Raw genomic sequence first — 22,144 nt, forward strand, 5'->3', positions numbered from 1 at the left:
ATGACAACCCATCTCACCACGGAAAGGAACCTAACAGCTTTTGTAAGAGAGGAGAAAAGGACCTGGCCCGTACAGGACTCGAACCCACAACCTTGGTGTTATTAGCTCTAACCAACTGAGCTAACCAGCCTCACGACAGCAATCCTCTCTGTGCTGCAAAAAATCGAACTCAGGGAATTTCTTTTGCCCTCCTTTGAATTGAAAGCCGTGTAATTCAGTGTACGGGCTTTCTCGTGCAGTTTTATAGTTCTTGTAACCCAAATCCTACACTGGCGTGAAGTGACCCCCCATTTCACAGCATTTTTCAGCTGATTTAAAATGTACCTAAAGGAGAAGCATTATTGAAGACCATCAATTACCAAGAGCTTTTGTCAAAGGTTTTGGTGGTCATTTTTAATGACCACAGAGCGCTGTGACCTCGGTTTTACATCTCATCCAAGAGACAGCGCCCTTTTACAACACAGCGTCTCCGTCACTATGCTGGGGGATTGGGACCCGCACAGACCTCAGGGTGAGCGCCCCCCCACCGGCACCATTAACACCGCTTCCAGCTGGAAACTTTGTTTTTCCCTGTAGCTCACCCTCATCCGGGTACTGACCTGGCTAACACCTGTTTTGCTTCAGTGGGTTTTCAGTTGCGAGTTGCAAGGGGATGCAAGTGATGGAGCCACTCGCTGCAAAAGCCACTGCTTTGGCTGGGAATCGAACCAGAGCTTCCCGCATGGGAAGCGAGAATTCTACCACTGAACCAACAATGCTCACTGCCCAGTCCTTCAAAAAAGACGTTTTTTTGGTGCTCTGTTAAAAAAGCGTCGACATTACCTCTTTCAAAAGGCTTCACTTTCCTAGTCACATTCCAAGGCTCATTGAACCCGGGCTGTTTCCTCCAGCGGTATAGTATTGCAGTTAGACAGCACGATGCCTGCAAGACTATGTCACGCTCTGACGAGAAAAGTTTTCAACTAGCAATAATCGTGCCTCGGCTAAACCTCACAGGCTACGATACTGCCACTGCACAAAGCTGACGGTTGCCAGGCAACCGCGGGGATCCTATGGAAATCGTTATCAATCGTCTCATGGCATGTCGTTGCTGTAACGCTTCATATTTGCGGCCGGACACTTCCCGCCTCCCAGAGGAAAGAGCGCCAATCAGACAGGCGGAGACCGAGGACTCGCAGAGCAGATGGCCACAGTCGCCGTAATAAGAGCGATTGTGAGCGGTTTTGTTTTCTCTCTTTGACCAGCCCAGCTGCGCCCCACCCGAAGGCAGGGAAGCACAAAAATTGTATGGAACTCATTCATGCTCCTTTACTTGGAAATCTTTAGTAAAAGGCAAAAGATTTGTACGAGATGAAGAGAAACCAGAGTGCGTGGCTGGACAGCTGCAGGAGCCCAGGCCGCCTTCAAGGCCTCTGCCCTGCCGGTCGTGGTTGGCAATGCACCTGGCCTTACAAACGAGCCAGTGGGGCCCGTTCAGCTCCGGGCTCATCGCCTGCGGCTCTCGGCTTACCTGGCAGGGGAGATACCTTGATCAGCCTGTAGTTGGAGTAGTTGGATTGTTTTCTTGTTTTGTTTTGCGCGCTTACGAACGCCATGGAAAACGAAACAAAACTAAAGCCCTCGGCTCCTCCACTTGATTATAATCCCGTTACGTGTCGAAGCAGGAATTTACGTCATCCTACCACTGTAACACGGGGAATAGAGGGAAATGAGCACAAGCTACGAATTGTCTCAATCACTCCCTACAGTAGTAAGACGCCTGGAAGCGTGCACCCCCATCATTAATCTTTGCGCATCTGTGCAAGGTAAACTCTGGAGCAGTCTCTGAAACTGCTCAAAGGAAACACGTGATTGATTCCATGTGCATCTGGGGTTCATTTCTTATTTACATTTAATTCAAGGGAAAGGCTTGGGTCAGTTTCAGACGGCCTCCAACAGCGAGATTCAAGCGCCCCACCTTCAGCCCAATCTGCGCCGCCAGAACGCCAACGGCTCCTCTGGTCTCCGGGGTGCGGTTGTGACCCCGTAACCTAAAGTGTTGGTGGCAGACAAATGGAGACTAACAGGTGATGTCCTAGGACATGACTACATTGTGACACTCGGTGGGGATGGTGACCATTGCTTGGAAAAGAGTGCGAGGCCCCTTTAGAAAAACATTTTGTTAACAGGCATTCTGCCTCAGCCTAAACACCTATAGCTTGCAAAGCGCATGCTATTAGACAGGCACCTCTGCAAGACCTTAAGAGTCTCTTAAACTAGTGATAGTAAGGTGTTCCCAATGGGCGATGTTTGGCTTTCAAATCATCTCTCTGTGGAAGCGCCGAGATGCAGCTGTTTAAGGCTTAGAAGCAGCTGACTGTTTCACTACCTAGCTGATTACTGTCAGTCAGGGAGCTCAGAGGTGAAAAGCCTGTCTGAGAGACAATTCGCCGTCAATCAGTTCAATATGTTCCGTACCAGCTCGGCGCACCTGAGATCATCTTGGTAGCCGTGTAGCTCAGATGAGTGAGAGCGTGTGTGTGTGTACCACCGTGATTGGATGCCGGTCCTTCTCAGGTCACAGTAAACCTTCTGCTGCCTAACTTTCCTAATTTTGGGGATCCCTTTGAAAAAGCAAAGGAAAAAAAAAACTGGCTCTTCATCAGCGTGATTGACCCAACCCAGTGTGCCCCAGTGGCCTAATGGATAAGGCACTGGCCTCCTAAGCCAGGGATTGTGGGTTCGAGTCCCATCTGGGGTGCTCCTGTCCCTTTTTGAGTGTACAAATGTCCTTGTGATTTGTGAAGCTGCAACCCCACCTTACTCAGTGAGCGTCTCTGCTTTTCTCTCACATACAGTTGGGAGAAAAACTTTTGTAAACAGCCCTTTGGAATGATGTGGATTTCTGCATGAATGGCTCCTAACATGTGATCTTATCTTTATCTAAGTCATAATAATTAATAAAGAGAGTCTGATTTAACAAACAACACACGCCCAACATTTGACATTGCTGTTTCTTTATTGACCAAATGGTTTAAACAATCAAGGTCATTGATGGAAAAAGTACGTGAACCCTTATATTAAGGAGCTAGTGGAACCTCCTTTATGACAAAAACCTCAACCCCCACTTTCTGTAGCGGCTGGTCAGACCTGAGCAGCGGTTAGGAGGTATTTTGGCCTATTCCTCTATGAAAAACTGTTTCAGTTCATGTATATTTTTGGGATGTCTTGCACTGAACGGCCTGCTTCAGATCACGGCACAGCACTTCAATGTTCTCCTGTTCAGATTTCTTCTTATGGTGGACTCATAAACACAGACATAAGACAAAGTCAACCACCTGTTCGCTAGATCCCATCCCCACTCAGCTAGTCAAAGATTCCCTCGAAGGACTGGCAGGACCTATAATTAGTATGATGAATGCATCGCTTGCGTCAGGCGTTGTACCTGATCAATTTAAGGTAGCGGTTGTTAGACCGCTCCTTAAGAAGTCAAATTTGGATCCACAAGTTCTTAACAACTACAGGCCTGTCTCAAAGGTCCCATTTCAATCTAAAAGTCTTGGGAGAATAGTTGTTGCCCAACGTCAATCGTATCTGGATTCAAATAATATACTTGAGAAATTTCAGTCTGGTTTCTGAAACTGCATTAACAAGAGTCGTAAATGATATTCTCTTAGCTACTGATGCGGGGAATGCAACAGTGCTTGTGCTTCTAGATCTTAGAGCTGCCTTTGACACGGTTGACCTCTCTGTTTTGTTACACAGGCTTGAGTTTGAGGTTGGCTTATCTGGAACCGTCCTTCAGTGGTTTACTTCACATTTAACTCATCGTTTTCATTATGTTCAAATATCTAATAATTGTACTGCTTCATCAATGTCACCAGTTCAATTTGGGGTACCAGAAGATCAGTGCTGGGACCAATATTGCTCTCTCTCTCTACATGCTGCTGCTAGGTAGGATAATATGAAAAAATAATATGAACTTTCATTCATATGCTGATGACACTCAAATAAACATTTTGTTTACACCAAACGACAACTCTTCTATTATCAGTTTAGTTAAATGCATTAAGGAAGGAAATACTTGGATGTGTGAAAACTTTTTGTTACTCAACTCTGAGAAAAATGAGGATCTGTTGATCGGAGGCAACAATACTGATAGGACTACTATAACTTCAGCACTTAACTCAGAGGATTTAAACATTTGCCTCAAAGAGACAGCACGTAACCTAGGCGGCATATTAGACACAAGGCTCTTAACAACTTGCATTGTTAAGTGCCTTGGGACAACCTTGTTGTGAAAGGCGCTATATAGAAATACATTGATTTGAATTGAATTGACAATGTAAAATGTTGTGTGTTGTTTGTTAAACAAGACTGTCTTTATTTATCAAAAAATAAAAGGAATTTGCTAGGAATGCAAACGTTTGGTTGCGCTTCTTCATGCTGCATCGTCGGCATGAGTGGAGCTTTTTAAACATCTGTACTTACTGTGCCCCATAAGAAATCGTTTGTCCCCGTTCAAAAGAGATTGTGCGATGTCCTGCAGTGTTCGCAAAGCAAACCTTTGACAGTTTGAAAAGAGGAATTTATTCTGCTTCCTGTGTGTGCAGTAGTTACAAAGTTGAACGTCTTTACACGATTTGCTGCAGTTTTCAGTGGGCGGGCTTTGTCAGATGGCTTGGAAAAACGCACTGTGTTTCGGCTTGGGAAACATCATGAGAAGTGTCCTGCATGTTTTCTGTGTATAGCTGTCTTTTAACGCATACAGAATTCATTCGAAATCATTGATTTCTCCAATTAACAAGGGTCCCTTAAAGGATGAGTCAAAGTAACGTCTAATCGGATTAGTTTCCTTAGAGCTGGTTCAGAGTTTCCTCAAGAGTTTACCTTACACAGATGCGCAAAGAAGAATGTTGGGGGTGCACGCTTCAAGGTGCCTTACAGCTGTAGGGAGTGATTCGAGATGATTCGTGGCGTGTGCTCGTTCCCATATACCGTACGCCCCGGGGTGCAGTGCTAGGATGACGTACAATACCGCTTGGGCACATAACGGCGTTATATGCAAGTGCGGGACGTGAGGGTTTTCGTTTGTTCATTTTGTTTTGCTCTGCTTTGCTTTGTTTCATGGTCAAGAGGCGTAAGGTAAGTCGTAATCCAGGGAGAACACTGGTGGCAAACAGTCCAAGGTGAGAGGCGAGGTCCAAAGTCAAAAAGGCAGAAGGGGAGTCCAATATCCAGAATAAACGAGGTAATGGAAAAAACGCCAGGTAGAGCTCTCAAGGAGTAGACTCAATACCAGCGGGAAGCAGGTAAAGATGGTAAAAATAGCACTGCGTACCGCACGGTGGAGTGTGTGCAGGTGGGTTAACTCGTGCGGCGGCGTTTGTTAATAATCACCCGCTGCTGGTGCTGTTTAGATTGCTTAAGAGTTGGTCTTAACTGCCTGGCGGTCATGACAAGCTCCTCTTTAAGCTGTGGTTTAGTTTTGCATTCATGTGTTTCTAGAGCAGTTATTTATGGGGGTGGGTGGGTCTTTCACAGAGGCTCAGGACAAATCCCCTGCATGAAAGTCTACTGTGTGCGTTCAAACAGTCACAGGTCAAGAGCCAGGCAGGAGGACAATGGACAGAAGAAGCAACGAACTAAAAATAAAAGAACGAATATGAAAAAGCCACCATCTTTTTCTTTTTGACATTTTCCGACTTTCATGCAAGCCAGGACAAAGTTGCTCGTAGCTACTTGTGGATTCAAATACTCTATCGAGTGCTTTGATGAGTTTTTGCAATTTGATTGTCGTCCTGTCAGCCTGTTTCTGTTTTTCTTTTCAATCTAGTGATGGAAAGTAAGAGGGAAATGATGGAGCAATCAATAACTGCTCCGGAAAAATGGCAGAAAGAAATGGCCCGTCACTAAGGACATTTGTGAAGCAGAGGAGTGACATCACCACAAAGGCGACACATTCTGCTGATGGTTTTGGTGAATAATGATTGAGGCGCGTTAAGAGAAAGGTAGCTGTGTCAGCATGCGTAGGCTGCAAAGGATAAAGCAAAGGTTTACTCCATGCTGAAAAGAGAAGAAAAGAAGCACAACGTTTCGGCTGTGGAGTCTTCTGTGCCATCTTCTTTAGCGATGGTGATGATGTTTACATTGGAAAAACTGAGACACGCATACTGGAGGGGCTTGAACCACCAACTTTTCAGCACCACAGAGTCTGACAGTCTTTTGTGCGCCCTACATTTGCAGGTTTATGGTCAAAGAAAACAATCACTTGCGCTTCTTGCAGCCGGCAATCTTTTTCCACTGACAACCAAGAAATGGATTTCATCTTTCACAAGCTGTATGGATTTCTTCAAAAACAAGTTATTCCAGAAAGGAAATGAATTCTTGCATTAAACTGAACCAAGCTGTACATGTTTGTCTGAAATGAGACATTCGGCACAACAAGACACGGAGAGAGGCACCGCTGGTATTCAGACCAGGGATCGCCTGCTTACTAGGCAGGCACTTTAAGCCACTAGGGAACAGCGCCAGCGGAGCACCGCGCTTTTACAGACACTTGGATTTGGGTTTTTTTCATTTATGTTTGTGGACCTTCACCATTTGAGGAAGTGAGTTAGATAAGAAAGTTACAGGTATGGTGAGCAATGACTAACAAAGGCACGTACTGCATATTCCTTACAGAAGAGTAAGCAATTTGTTCTAAAAAACACCGGCTAAAGTCCAACATCGTTAGCAATCTTATTACTTAAATAGAATAAACATCAATAAACTGTAAGGTGCTGGTACATGCGAGTAGATTTGATCTTCTATTAAACAAAAATGCAATTACAGCTCTAAAAAGGTCAACCTAGACTTCTGTAACAGATCTGTTCAGGTCATCGCTGTTCCTCTGACCTTGTGAGTCTTTGGAATTTTAAAAGTGTATTTTGCTTGCCTTTCATGTGGTCTGTGTACAAGTCACTGTGGCGTATGCGGTCCTACACAGCCTTGCTATAGACGTGACGAGCCTCCGCTATGTTGCAATGGAGAACAGGTTCAGTACGGAGCTGCCGAGAAAATTCAGCTGGAAAGCTCGTTGCAGAAAAGCATCGTTATCTGCGTCCAGCTGCAAAGCGTCACTCGTGGGTGCTGAAGAATCGATTTCACAGGCTGCGGGTATAGGCGATTTAGAGTGTTAAAGGTCCCAGCGAAAACAAAACAGCGCTGGTCCTTTTTCATGCACGCACGAGAGCAAATGCAAAGGATTTGAACCTGCGCAGGGAGACCCAAACAGATTTTAAGTGTGTTGCCTTAACCACTCGGCCACGATTACAGTAAGTACGCCAGCTGTTGGCTTCTTGCTACAATCGAACAAGGAGTGCAAGGCGGCGGCGGCAACTTTTTTCAAGTTCGCTCTCCGTTTAAGAAACCTTTTACGCCATACGTGTAAGCAGACACACACCTCAGAGTACTTAAGGGTGGCTTCAAGTTGGAATGATAAAGTCTCCCCGTTCGGACATGAAAATAGAACTTTCTTAGACAGAAAGAAATCAACAACGGAGACATGTGGATGACGATTTCAGTCACTGCACTTTGAATAGCATTTTTACTCGAGTTACAGGAGATGCCCGAATGGCCCTTGACCTACGCTCTTACGAATGACTTGGAACATTCAAAGAGAACAGCCCTCAAGTCCTGCGGTTTATTATAATGCTGTTGCGTGTCGAGGCAGTATTTGACTCCGTCCTACCGTTGAGACAGGGGGCGTACTGTAAATGAACTGCACCTGACAGCTTTAGAAAAACACCTGGGCTCAGTACGGTGCTGAGAGCTCAGCGTTGCTGTTGTTCTTATTAGCACGCACTGCATCGGCTATGACCCGAACTTTTCAATTATTCCGATCAGTAAGTCAACACGTAGTCCACATGAAAGGTAGAAATATTCTCTTGTCTGTCTCATGTTTTTATAGAACTGAATGTCCCTGACAATGTACTGTTAGTTTTAATTGAAGAACGGCATCTGTGTTCAAATATAAAAAATATAAAAAAAACGCTGGCGGTTTAAACACGCGGAAGAAAACTGAGGGATCCACAGTATGTGGACCCTCCGTGCGCCATCAGTCCGCACTCCGGACTCTGAATCCTACCATCCAAGTTAAGATCTCGGCGGAACCTGAGGCGCAGTTCCTTCTTAAAACGTAATCTGGTGAGCATTTCTAGAATCGTACTTGTATAGATGCAGCCTTTAATGTGTTGCTAGGTTAAAATTGATGACTTCTTGTATTTCAGTAGGCAACTGCCCTCTTGATTTCAGATTGAATTTCTTTATTACAGGGGCGCTTTTATGATGACAGAGTCATGTTCAGGTACTTTGCTTGATGGAGGAAGCTCATTTCGGACTCTGTGATCTGCTCACCTGGAAAGGTCTGCTGTACTACTACAAGAGAGAAGTAGAGTCTGGAAGAAGGGACAATTTTATGATGCTTTGGAAGGTAGTTTTTTTTTTCTTTGAAATCGAAATGAATCAGAATATCAGAGCAAAAGACAAACTCTTGGTTTGGTTTAAAGAGATATGGTTTTAACACAGACAAAATGTAGAAAACAGGTGTTTCTCACTTTTGGAAAAGAATGGACCGGGGGTAATATTTTACTAGTTGCAGTGCTGATCTCACTGGGTTACAGTCCTGCAGTGTCACACCAGGGCCAGTGGCGCAATGGATAACGCGTCTGACTACGGATCAGGAGATTGCAGGTTCGACTCCTGCCTGGCTCGGGTCGTTTTTAAACGCATCGGGCTACTCCCTAAGTAGTCTGTGCTACTTACTGCATTGTAATCGTACCCAGTAAGAGATTTCCTTCATGTAAATGAACTGCACCTGACAGCTTTAGAAAAACACCTGGGCTCAGTACGGTGCTGAGAGCTCAGCGTTGCTGTTCTAATTAGCACGCACTGCATCGGCTATGAGCCCGAACCTTTCAATTATTCCGATCAGTAAGTCAACACGTAGTCCACATGAACGGTAGAAATATTCTCTTGTCTGTCTCTTGTTTGTATAGAACTGAATGTCCCTGACAATGTACTGTTAGTTTTAATTGAAGAACGGCATTTGTGTTCAAATATACCAGACAAGTTTATGTAACTGCTCATGCGACACTCAGTTGTAATTAGTCAAGAAATAAAGTCGAACAACAGCTGCGGGTTTGATTCTGAACGTATCAGATTGCAGCGCCTTTTACTTCCATTGACAAATGATAGAGATTTGAAGAGAGATCCTTCAGACCAGCAAGCAAACCCACGGCTATTTCGGTTTTCTATCTAGGCAACGTTGGTGTCTGCAATAGCATACATGAAAGCGTGATGCAATTTCTGTGGCTACATTTGTTGCACGTCATGCACAGTAAGAGTGTTTCTAACACCAAATAAAAAGTCAACAAATAGCGATCACGCCTTCTCCTCAGTTAACCCACTGAAACCCTTGCTGTTAACAGTTCTTTACTGCGTGCTTTAAGAGCACCTACACATCGTGTCGGTTCTTACAGCTTTATTCATTAGGTTTTCAAAGGCATAAGTAGAGCACCAGAGGTGCGAACGCAAAATGTGTGGTTATCTGAAGAATTGCTTTCCATGGCAGCGGGGCCAAGCGATTTAGCGTTTTTATAGTACCAGGAAAGGAGAAGCGGCACTCCGCCTCTGCCGCGCAGGCACAAGGTGACGTTCGGCAGACGCCGGAGTCGGCAGGTTTCGAACCTGCGCGGGGAAACCCCAACGCATTTCGAGCCCATCGCCTTAACCACTCGAGCACGACAAATGCGAGCTCCCCGCCGCCGCATTCCTCCTATAATCAAACACGGACTGCGAGGTGGCTGCGGAAACCTTTTTAAAGTTGCTCTCCGTTAAAAAAAATACCTTTCACAAGATTCGTGCCGGCAGACAGACACGCCTCAGAGGGTTTAAGGCTGGCTTCACGTTCAAATGATAAAGTCCCCCAGTCCGGATGTCAAAATGCAACTTTGGCAGACAGAAAAAACATCAACGAACCAAAAATGTGGACAAGGATTTTACAAGCTGCACCACACTGCACTTTCAAAAGCATTTACATTCGTGTTAGACGCAGGAATTGCCTTTGATTTGCGCGCTTACGAACGCCATGGAAAACGAAACAAAACTAAAGCCCTCAGCTCCTGCACTTGATTATAATCCCGTTACGTGTCGAAGCAGGAATTTAAGTCATCCTACCACTGCAACACGGGGAATAGAGGGAAATGAGCACAAGCTACGAATTGTCTCTAATCAGTCCCTACAGTTGTAAGACGCCTGGAAGCGTGCACCCCCATCATGAATCTTTGCGCATCTGTGCAAGGTAAACTCTGGAGCAGTCTCTGAAACGGCTCAAAGGAAACACGTGATTGATTCCATGTGCATCTGGGGTTCATTTCTTATTTACATTTAATTCAAGGGAAAGGCTTGGGTCAGTTTCAGACGGCCTCCAACAGCGAGATTCAAGCGCCCCACCTTCAGCCCAATCTGCGCCGCCAGAACGCCAACGGCTCCTCTGGTCTCCGGGGTGCGGTTGTGACCCCGTAACCTAAAGTGTTGGTGGCAGACAAATGGAGACTAACAGGTGATGTCCTAGGACATGACTACATTGTGACACTCGGTGGGGATGGTGACCATTGCTTGGAAAAGAGTGCGAGGCCCCTTTAGAAAAACATTTTGTTAACAGGCATTCTGCCTCAGCCTAAACACCTATAGCTTGCAAAGCGCATGCTATTAGACAGGCACCTCTGCAAAACCTTAAGAGTCTCTTAAACTAGTGATAGTAAGGTGTTCCCAATGGGCGATGTTCGGCTTTCAAATCATCTCTCCGTGGAAGCGCCGAGATGCAGCTGTTTAAGGCTTAGAAGCAGCTGACTGTTTTACTACCTAGCTGATCACTGTCAGTCAGGGAGCTTAGAGGTGAAAAGCCTGTCTGAGAGACAATTCGCCGTCGATCAGTTCAATATGTTCCGTACAAGCTCGGCGCACCTGAGATCATCTTGGTAGCCGTGTAGCTCATATGAGTGAAAGCGTGTGTGTCAGGACTCTTACTTGGCCATCCCAACATACGGAATTTCTTCTGTTTCAGCCACTCTGTTGTTGATGTACTCCTTTGTTTTTGTCATGTTGCAAGACCCAGCGTCTTTTGAGTTTTAGATCACAGGCAGACACCCTGACATTCTGCTGTAGAATTTCCTGATACATCTCGGAATTCATCGGTCCCTCGATGATTGCAAGCCGTACAGCCTCCGCCATGCTTCCCAGGTGGGATGAGGTTTTGGAGTTGGTATGCAGTGTTTTGTTATCTCCAAACATAACGCTGTGCACATTTACCAACAAGTTCAACTTTTGTCACGTCTGTCCACAGAACATTGTTCCAGGAGTTGCTGTGGAACATCCATGTGGTCTTTAGCAAACTTGAGAGGGGCAGTGGTGGTTTTTTTGTTGGGGAGAGCAGTGGTTTCCTCCATGGTGACCTCGCATGATCACCACTCCTGTTCAGATTTCTTCTTATGGTGGACTCATGAACACAGACGTAAGACAAAGTAAACCACCTGTGTGCTAGATCCCATCCCCACTCAGCTAGTCAAAGATTCCCTCGAAGGACTGGCAGGACCTATAATTAGTATGATGAATGCATCGCTTGCGTCAGGCGTCGTACATGATCAATTTAAGGTAGTGGTTCTTAGACCGCTCCTTAAGAAGTCAAATTTGGATCCACAAGTTCTTAACAACTACAGGCCTGTCTCAAAGGTCCCATTTCAATCTAAAAGTCTTGAAAGAATAGTTGTTGCCCAACATCAAATGGATTCAAATAATATACTTGAGAAATTTCAGTCTGGTTTCTGAAACTGCATTAACAAGAGTCGTAAATTATATTCTCTTAGCTACTGATGCGGGGAATGCAACAGTGCTAGGTTGCAACAGTGCTAGGAATGCAAACTTTAGGTTGCGCTTCTTCATGCTGCATCATTGGCATGAGTGGAGCTTTTTAAACGTCTGTACTTACTGCGCCCCATAAGAAATCGTTTGTCCCTGTTCAAAAGAGATTGTGCGATGTCCTGCAGCGTTCGCAAAGCAAACCTTTGACAGTTTGAATAGAGGAATTTATTCTGCTTCCTGTGCGTGCAGTAGTTACAAACTTGAACGTCTTTACACGATCTCCTGCAGTTTTCAGTGGGCAGGCTTGGTCAGATGGCTTGGAAAAACGCACTGTGTTTCGGCTCGGGAAACATCATGAGCAGTGTCCTGCATGTTTTCTGTGTATAGCTGTCTTTTAACGCATACAGAATTCATTCGAAATCATTGATTTCTCCAATTAACAAGGATCCCTTAAATGATGAGTCAAAGTAACATCTAATCGGATTAGTTTCCTTAGAGCTGGTTCAGAGTTTGCTCAAGAGTTTACCTTTCACAGATGAGCAAAGAAGAATGTTGGGGGTGCACGCTTCAAGGCACCTTACAGCTGTAGGGAGTGATTCGAGACGATTCGTGGCGTGTGCTCGTTCCCATATACCATACGCACCGGCGTGCAGTGCTAGGATGACGTACAATACCGCTTGGGCACGACACGGCGTTATATGCAAGTGCGGGACGTGAGGGTTTTCGTTTGTTCGTTTTGTTTTGCTCTGCTTTGCTTTGTTTTGCTTTCCATCGCGTTGGTAAGAGCGTAAATAAAAAGGCGATTCCTGCGTCTACCACTAATGTAAGAGCTATTTCAAGTGCGACGTGGTGCGGCTTTTCAAATGCTTGTGGGCATTTCTCTGTTGTTGATTCTTTTTTTGTGTGTAACAAAGTGGCATTTTCATGTCCGGACGGGGAGACTTTATCATTCCGACATGAAGCCACCCTTAAGTCCTCTGAGGCGTGTCTGTCTGCAAGGCTTGTATTTTGGAAATGTTTTTTTGAAACGGAGAACGACTTTGAAATAGGCTTCCGCCGGCGCCTCGCGATCCAGGTAAGATTGTAGCAAGAACGCAGCGGCTGTGGGGCTTGCTGTAGTCGTGGCCGAGTGGTTAAGGCGATGGACTAAAAATCCATTGGGGTCTCCCTGCGCATGTTCGAATCCTGCCGACTACGTTGTCCGCCTCCAGTCGGTGTGTTCCGGCGCAAGCAAAGAAGCGCGCCTCTTTGTTGTTCCTGGTGGTTTTAAAACGCCCAATCGCTTGTACCCGCTGCCTTGAAATAAATTCTTCAGCATCCGCGAATGGCATTTTGCAGCTGGAAGCATATGTCGACGCTTTTTGCACAGAGCACCAAAAAAGCGTCTTTTTTGAAGGCCCAGACACTTAGCATTGGTGTTTCAGTGGTAGAATTCTTGCCTGCCACGCGGGAGGCTTGGGTTTGATTCCCGGCCAATGCAGTGGCTTTTGCAGCGAGCGGCTCCATCACTTGCATCCCCTTGCAACTCGCAACTGAAAACCCACTGAAGCTAAGCAGGTGTGAGCCAGGTCAGTACCCGGATGAGGGTAAGCTACAGGGAAAAACAAAGCTTCCAGCTGGAAGCGGTGTTAATGGTGCCGGCGGGGGGGCGCTCACCCTGAGGTCTGTGCGGGTCCCAATGTCCCAGCATAGTGACGGAGACGCTGTGTTGTAAAAGGGCGCTGTCTTTCGGATGAGATGTAAAACCGAGGTCATAGTGCTCTGTGGTCATTAAAAATGACCACCAAAACCTTTGACAAAAGCTCTTGGTAATTGATGGTCTTCAATAATGCTTCTCCTTTAGGTACATTTTAAATCAGCTGAAAAATGCTGTGAAATGGGGGGACACTTCAGGCCAGTGTAGGATTTGGGTTACAAGAACCATGAAACTGCACGAGAAAGCCCGTACACTGAATTACACGGCTTTCTATTCAAAGGAGGGCAAAAGAAATTCCCTGAGTTCGATTTTTTGCAGCACAGAGAGGACCACCGTCGTGAGGCCGGTTAGTTCAGTTGGTTAGAGCGGGGTGCTAATAACGCCAAGGTCATGGGTTCAATCCCCGTACGGGCTATGTTCTTTTCTCCTCTCTTACCAAAGCTGTTAGGTTCCTTTCTGTGGTGAGATGGGTTGTCATGCAATGCTGCCACATAGTGCCGACAGACAAGAGTGTTGCGGGAGAAGAGAAAAGTGTTTGAAGATTTAAGAGTGTCTTAGGTGGAGTCAAAATCAAGTGTCACAAATGCAAGTGGGAGGATTTCCAATGTTTAATATGGTAAAAATAAGCAGAAGTTATCTGCCGGTCATGGCACAGTCTGCCATGCTTTTGTCAGATACTGTAAAGTGGTGTCGAACTGGAGCCTCACCATTTGCATATGTGAGGCTCCAGTTATACATCGAGTGTCACATTAAATGACAAAAATGAAGAGAGTTAAAGCAGCTGGAGAGGTTTTCTTACAACTTTTGAGCTGACACAGTTTTGGAAAATGTTTCCTTCACGCTGCACTGTACAACATAGGCAGCCAAGAGTCTCCAAAACAAAACAGAATTGACAGATAGGAGAAAATTCCCACTCGTCCTGAAGTTCCCAAAATCCAGCACTGAGCGTAAACAAAGTGTCTAAGTAGCGTGGGAATGCTAACCCTAACCCTAGCTGGAGTTTGAGCAATCCAGCACTGAGCGTAAAAAGATGAGTCAAAGTAACGTCTAATCGGATTAGTTTCCTTAGAGCTGGTTCAGAGTTTGCTCAAGAGTTTACCCAGTGGGCATTGATTCGTCGAATATACGTATATTCACGGCGAAAATACGGCTATACGTATATATACGTCGCCTCGACGTATAATCAACGTCGAATTGCAACCGTAAAATCGACGACATTAATAAACGCATATATAACGTCGAAAACACATCTAACACAGTGCCTGAGGCTTTTTACTGTATGTATCGTGTGTGCCGCAACTAGGAGTATACGGCACTCTGCACAGTGTACGAAGTAAATTATTTCCGCAGTAATTAATTTACACGTGTATAATAAATATAGTAAATATAATAAATTAATTACTGCGAAAATAATTTTCTTCGTAAATCCTGCAATCCAGATGATTGGGGTATTGGTGCATGGCTACAGTCTGTGCTAGGAACATGGAGAGGGTCTCTGGTTCAATACATATTTGTGGGTCTGGTATTATTCGTTATGATCATATCGTTAATATCCTGTTTGAAAAACATGTGGACTAAAGCTGCTGCTTCTGTGCTAATTGTACGCCCTGAAGGGATCATGAAGGTCAAAAAATGATTTCATGGGAAAGGTTCTCTTATCTAGTGGCAGAACCTGATGGGTAGAACAATATAGCTTTAAGGGGGGTTACCCTTGGGAGTGATTCCCCTAGATGCAAATGATTATTGTGGTTTGTTTGTTCATAATAAGATGTTTTGCAGGAACGGAACAAAGAGAAATTTTACAACTTCAGCTAGAATTGTTCTACAAAACGTCACAGCTGAGGCAGGGGAACAATGTGTAGATTTTTCTAAGAGTTATTACCCAGTTGTTGACCAATCTGTTGACCAATGTTGACCAAAAAAGCCTAGGATTATGCTGGGCTCCAGCCCACAGGGATTTACCTGTGCTGTAAGAACTAATGAGTGAATAAGGAGACTGGATTCTGGTGAAAGACTTCAGGAAAAAGAAATTGTGTTCACTCAGGTGGAGGGGGCTGTACCAGGTGCTGCTGACCACTGCCACTGCTGTGAAGGTCACAGAAATGGTGCCCTGGATTCATGCTTCCCACTGTAAAAAGGTCACAAACGAACTGAACAAAGCGCAGGAGTGATGTCTCCACAAGGACAGATGGGGATAACCTGCTTGGGACTGATGTGCACAGCCTTTTTCCTTTTTATGTAGAAGCCTGTCACCACCCCAAAAGAGGAAGAATCTAAACACGAAGCCTCTTTGTATACAAACTGGCTGAATGAAACTGATAATGAGGGGGATATGCGTAATTTGTGGTATAAATTTATAAATCATACTGTAAAGTTAAAGAAATTTAATGCATCTTGTTATATATGTGCTTTAATGCCTCATTCTACAGCCTCACCCATGCGACTTTTTATGAAATGTACTCTTTTATTAATATCATGTTAGAAGGCTTAGACGCTATCAAACAAGAATTAAGGGGAGTTAGATTAATGGCACTTCAGAACAGGTTCGTGCTGGACCTTCAAAATGCAGCATCTGGAGGAGTCTATGCTTTAGTAGGAGACTCCTGTTGTACATATATTCCAGCTAATGACTATGATTACGGAAATCTTACACTCGCTATTCAGCATTTAAAAGAACTAAAAGACAAGGTGAATAAAGAGAGAGGCATAAAAGATACACCGGCTTTTCTCTCCTGGTTAGAATCACTGTTTGGGCCAGGGGGAATGTTTTTCTTTTAAGTTACTAACACCGATTATAGGGGCTGTGATACTTGTCTTCCTGTTTTTATGTTGCTGTATGACATGTATTATTCCAATGCTTCGAAATATGGAAATATGGTACCTAGGGGGATAAACTGTTCATCCTTCCAGTCTGGAGAATTGGCAGCTGTCTGACGTCAGTAAGTGATCCTTAAAAAATTAATAGTTCCATGACAGTGTGCATCACCAGAAAATCAATTTCAATGCATTAAAACTCTTGTTATCCTTCTGATCATTGAAGTGTCATTGCCCCAGCACTGTATACTCTTACTTTTGACGCCTGTCTGAAGTTGGATCCATTTCTAAGAATGGTGACTCACATATCCTCATGCTCAACTTTGGCTCAACCACACAAACTATGAAGTTAATCATCTGCTTTTGCTCCAAGATTTATGTTACTAGGCTCTGGGGATCCTCGTGTTCAAACTTTGCCCTTATTGTGGATGATCCATGACAGAATTCAGGGAATTCAGAATTCTGATACCTCAGCTCAGATTCTGACTGGGCAGACTGTCATTGCCTGGTGTGAATGTGTGCATATCTGTTTTTGTGCATGTTCTGTGGCCTGTTGTACAGTACATCACAAATGAAAGGGCAATGGAAAACTAAAATAAGACTCAAGTGTTTTAGCTTTCATTAACAGTGTTTCATTAGTATCTGTGCTAGATCCTGTCATCCACTGCTTACCACGACAGGCTCTAGCACAGGATAGCAGCTAATACATTTAACAATCTCACTGCACAATGTTGTATATTCAAGGGCTGATCTTCTGTACTTTTTCTTTCACTTTTCATTTCCTAGAAACTCAGTCCTGCCAGGAATAATCTGAGAACAAAATCAATCTGAGTGAAAATCTAAGCAGAGGAAGATTGTTTTACAGAGTTAACAAGGTCTAATTCAAGGTCATCAGCACTAACAACATTCTCTCTGGAGACAGGCGATAAGAAAATTGAAAGTGTGTATTGTTACATAACAGCAGAGACTATGAGTTATGCTATCATGAGAGTGGTGATGGATTTTTTTCATTGCTTAGTTTTGCAGGTTCTGTACATTTGAACATTCAAAGTGACTAAAGTAAAGGAGTTTTCCCTTTTTACCACATAATTCCCAAAGATCAACACTAATAGAAAGCCTAATTCCAGCCAAGATTCAATTACTGTCTCTCAGGCATCCCAGCAGTGGATTTCATGACTTCAGACAGCCATCTTTATCAGTGGAGAACTCAATGCTCTGAGGTTTACTGGCAGAGTCTCACACTGGGTAATATGTTGGTAAATAATGTCCTATGGAATTCTACTATTGATAAATTCTACTATGGAACTGCGATGTGTCCTGAAAAAATCTTCTATGATAGTGGTACAGTCCATCACACCCCACCTACAGCCTTTAAAAGAGAAAAAAATATTCTGATATTATGGTGGAAAAAGAGCCCTGGAATCTTTGTAGAAGGACCAAAGACGGAAAGAACGGGCAGTGTAACCATGGCGAAGAGAAGGGAAATATTGGAGAGAGCTTTTTTCATACACTTTTTATCATTGTTTTTCCAGCCCAACAATGATCAACAAATATGGGCAGGCGTCCTGTGCCAAATCCAATCTACCTTTCTTCCAAGCATACAGGAATGTCAGTGAATTAAATATTGACATATGAAAATACCCAAAAATATGCAATCACACATATGCAGTTTGAGCAAACATAAGACAATACCCAAGTACCACAAACTACCAGGCATCATTAGCAGTTCAGGTGGGGAGCTGTGTCAGCATGCGTAGGCTGCAAAGGAACAAGTAATAGGTCTATTCCATGCTTAAAAGAGAAGAAAGAAAACACAACATTTCAGCCGTGGAGCCCTCACACCTGAAGAAGGCTCCACGGCCGAAACGTTGTGTTTTCTTTCTTCTCTTTTCATCTAGTGTCATTAGCCAGTTCCTGTCAAAATAAAATAGAAATGGATAACATTCTAGAGAGAGTTTGAAATACCAAGGTACAATTTAAACCATATTTCTTCCACTACAACCACAATATTTTGGAGAGATCGCTGAGCCTAACTGTTCTGGCATGCCCGTTAGCCTCCGTCCTGCTTCACCAATGAATGCAACGGGGCACATTCTGAGGGAGATGCGGTCAATCAGGTTGCAGGAAAACCACGCTATGCTTTTTTTTGAGATCCTGAAAAGGACAGAGGGGCCATGTATATGTGTGCAGCTGGATATGTAATTGCAGGTGGCGTAGCAAATTCTGCTGAAGCCCCACTGCCTGGTGTGGACGGTAGCTGTGCATGTTGCAGCAGAATTGTGCATGTGAGATCAAGGGGGCATGTCATGTGTTTGAGCACTTCACTCCCTTCTGGAAGCACGTGATTCCCTGAGTCCAAAAAATTTGTAAGTTCTTTGGATGACCTGTGGACCGATCTTTCACGATGAAGAATTCCTTAAGAAGAATAGATCTCGGCCCACCATCCCAATGCCTCCATCTCAAAACAGCAACCTCCCACTGCCCTTAGTCTGCAAGGCAGTCCTTTCAAGTGCGATGATGACGCCGGGACCTTCGTTGCCTATTGTACGAGCTGAACTTTTGTGCTCATCAATTCAACGCTCTTTCCATCAACTCATCTTGTCTTTTGACGCTTCGTGTTTTGTGCTCCTTTGACTATCGGCATATCGGGTGACTGCAAACACTGAAGTTCTTGCTTACGGAGTGTGGAATAGTGTTTTCAAGTGATCGCTGTTCTGTCATGTTGACGCCGAGTGAATCTTTCTTTGGCAACATGGGCAGGCTGACAGCAGCGCGAGCGAAAGTAATGGCAAATTTCTTGACTTATTTCTGAATGTGAATGTTCTTTAGAAAAGGGATGCGGCGTTGCTTCTCCCCCGTGTAAAGGTCACGCATTCCAGACGTGGTTATGAGCGAACAGTTGCCGCAAGTGTTTGAAAAGAGCAAGAGAGGAAGCAGCCCTGCCCCGTGTGAGGATCAAACTCAGGACCTTCAGATGATGAGACTGACGCGCTACCAACTACGCCAACGAGGCCAGCTGCAGTACACAGCCGGAAAGTTTGCCTCATGGATTTCAGTCGCCCGTTCCCTAATCTTTAGACGCCCTCTGCTGGATGTTGCATTTGCCTTTTGATCTCACCGATACTTTTTTGGTCTGTTTCTGTTGCGAGTCTGTTTTTCAGATCTCACCTAGCACAAGTCTCTCTGGCTGAAGTGGCCTCTCTGCTTCAGCATCGTGCCCTCACTCAGCCATTAAAAACGTCACTCGGACTTCTGACATGCTGACATGAAATGTCAAGAGAGAGTGGCGGAGACGCTTAAGGCAGAGAGAAGATGAAGAGGGGGCGTGGCTGCGAAATGATTGACAGCTGCATGACGCTCTCCATGCAAGGTGTGACCACAGGCTAAAGGACACCTTTCGGCACATCAAGCTCTAAGCACACACCTGGAGGACGTGGGAAATGATCCCGCTACCTCTCGCATGCAAAGCGACCGCTGTACCATGCAAGCTAACCCCCCTCGCTGGGGCTCATGCCTCGGTGTCGCCTAGTGCCGCTTGTTCCCCTCTTACCGGGTGCAGTTCACTGCCCTTCATCTGCAAGGCAGTCGTGTAATTGCGGCTTTCTTGACTTATTGATGAAGGTCTGACTGGACGAGCGAATGACGCCTCTCCCCCGTCCTCAAGCTCGCTGACAGAATAAAATGGAAAGTGCTTCCGTGGCTCATTGGTTTAGGGGTATGATTCTCACTTAGGGTGTGGGAGGTCCTGGGTTCAACTTGCGGATGAGCCCTTGTGTGTTCTTTTTGTCCTCGTCCACAAGACTGGGAACTGATATCCACATCACCTTGCAGCATCTGCTTATGGCAAACGATGGAATGTGACTAATGACTGAACGAGCCTGGTGAATACTCATCACGTGGCACAATGAGAGCGTGCAGTCAGCTGTCCAAGGCAGCAACCTCATTGCTCGTTCAAAAGAACACGTACTGAAAACTCATCACCACTATGTCGTAAATGAGCACCGCGATCGCTTGTTGTCATGCGTCCTTACTTGGGAAATGCAGAAGCAAAAACTGCCCTCTCTCAGTCACCGAAACGTGTGCGGCTCGCCTTGCACTCTCTGCGCCTCGCATATTTATGGAGCTGTCTGCTCTTCTTTCTGTTGAAGTACGCAAGTTACGGGGCGTACTGCAGACTATGATGTGCTCAATGACAGCTTTCAAGATTTGAAAACTATGAGCTTGATGGCTCAAGTCGAACGAATGTGGTTGTTACGCAATTGATGATCAAACGCACGTATTCTAACGATTCGTGAGAGTATGTTCTAAAGGTCCCTGGCTCGATCCCGGGTTTCGGCATTTTGTTTCATCGCGCCCTTTGTTCCTATCTCCAGCGCCCTCTGCCTAAAGTGACGCGTCCCTTTCTCAGCCCGAAACGCAAGCGAGACACCAGCAGCAGTCCCTACAGGTTTCTGTAGTGTAGCGGCTATCACGTTCGCCTAACACGCGAAAGGTCCCCCGTTCGAGACTGGGTGCAAACAGCCTCTTCTTGCACGCTCCTGCACTTCACAGAGGTCTTGAACCACCAGTCATTTGTTCCCAATGTATTTCCGGTGCCTTCATGCACTCTTGTTCCAAACGCACGTTTTTTCTGTACCTGGAGCCGATCATTTGCAATTGGGCTATCCCTACAGACCAAGACGAGCTCTGTCGGCTCAAAAGCAGCGCAACACCTGCGAGAACAACAGAAAGATTAGTACCCAGCGGGGGCCTCTTAGTGAGCCCAAGATCTAATCAAGAATCGACTCCAGAAACAGGGCTTGGCGCATTGTTCCATACTCCGACCACTCTTGGTGTAAACAGGTCCCTCCTGGTCTCTGCATGAAATGCACTTTCCTGCGTTTGCTTTGGTGTAACTGGCTTCCCATGCATGGGCGAATGTGAAGAAGATCCTTAGTAAGTCATTGAAGAAACCCGAGAAGAGGTCGGAGTGGCCTCTGTCGTTCATCAACGATCCAGTCAGGCAGTACTCCTCTGTAAAGCGCTGTTCGTTCACATCGATTGGCTTTTTTTTGCCTTCATTCATGCAAGTAGTAAAAGCAGACGCCCCTATTCTGCCGTGACCCGGATTTGAACCAGGGTTGTTGTGGCCACAACGCAAAGTACTGACCACTATACGATCACGGCGAGTTACCGATACACACGTGGCAGGGCGGAAAAGGCTGTGCTCTCTTCGTGTGACATAATTCGGGAAAGTCCTGACGTTGCATTTCAACTGAGCCCCAGTATACATCGACCCTTCGGCACTCTGAGTGACAACTCTCTTGCGTGTTTTCTCATATTTATGTAGTTTGCTTGCATGATGCCCGGAACAGCAGGGTTGTGCACTCCCATATGGTCTAGCGGTTAGGATTCCTGGTTTTCACCCAGGCGGCCCGGGTTCGACTCCCGGTATGGGAACGTGTCAATTTTGCCTCCTGCTTTCCAAAAGATCAGCACTGTGTACGAAGGAGCCACATTAAAACTACTCAACGTGCAAAACGTGCGAGAAGAGGGGGCGCTTGTTTCCAGCCGAAACTTCTCGCGTGTGAGACGAGCTGACCATCGCTGCAGGAGGTGGGAGGGTCACTCTGGTAGACAGGGCTGACCTTCGGCAATAGGATTTATACTCTCCAAGATGATATTTGCACTTTCTGGAGAGGCGATTTTCTCCACTTCAGTAGCCCGATTTCGTCGATTGCGTGGAGAGGGCTGTAGAATGTGGCGCCGTCTTTC

At 45.4% G+C, this 22,144-nt stretch overlaps 6 non-coding genes and 1 pseudogene across 6 annotated transcripts; 4 read left to right on the plus strand and 3 right to left on the minus strand.

Moving 5' to 3' along the window:
• Window positions 1–943: 943 nt before the first annotated feature.
• LOC148631035 (U4 spliceosomal RNA) lies at window positions 944–1,023 on the minus strand (annotated as a pseudogene).
• Window positions 1,024–1,253: 230 nt separating this feature from the next.
• LOC148631036 (U5 spliceosomal RNA) lies at window positions 1,254–1,370 on the minus strand. Its single transcript, XR_015934913.1, has one exon. It is a non-coding gene; the product is annotated as a U5 spliceosomal RNA (small nuclear RNA).
• A 1,297-nt stretch (window positions 1,371–2,667) lies between these two features.
• trnar-ccu (transfer RNA arginine (anticodon CCU)) lies at window positions 2,668–2,740 on the plus strand. The gene has a single exon. It is a non-coding gene; the product is annotated as a tRNA-Arg (tRNA).
• Window positions 2,741–8,660: 5,920 nt separating this feature from the next.
• Window positions 8,661–8,733, plus strand: trnar-acg (transfer RNA arginine (anticodon ACG)). The gene has a single exon. It is a non-coding gene; the product is annotated as a tRNA-Arg (tRNA).
• A 4,262-nt stretch (window positions 8,734–12,995) lies between these two features.
• trnaf-aaa (transfer RNA phenylalanine (anticodon AAA)) lies at window positions 12,996–13,077 on the plus strand. Its single transcript has one exon. It is a non-coding gene; the product is annotated as a tRNA-Phe (tRNA).
• Window positions 13,078–19,330: 6,253 nt separating this feature from the next.
• Window positions 19,331–19,403, minus strand: trnam-cau (transfer RNA methionine (anticodon CAU)). The gene has a single exon. It is a non-coding gene; the product is annotated as a tRNA-Met (tRNA).
• A 2,354-nt stretch (window positions 19,404–21,757) lies between these two features.
• trnae-uuc (transfer RNA glutamic acid (anticodon UUC)) lies at window positions 21,758–21,829 on the plus strand. Its single transcript has one exon. It is a non-coding gene; the product is annotated as a tRNA-Glu (tRNA).
• The last annotated feature ends 315 nt before the right edge of the window (window positions 21,830–22,144 follow it).

The sequence above is a fragment of the Lepisosteus platostomus genome, unplaced genomic scaffold (genome assembly GCF_059453375.1).
Source record: "Lepisosteus platostomus isolate fLepPlt1 unplaced genomic scaffold, fLepPlt1.hap1 Scaffold_84_H1, whole genome shotgun sequence".
Classification (NCBI taxonomy): Eukaryota; Metazoa; Chordata; class Actinopteri; order Semionotiformes; family Lepisosteidae; genus Lepisosteus; species Lepisosteus platostomus.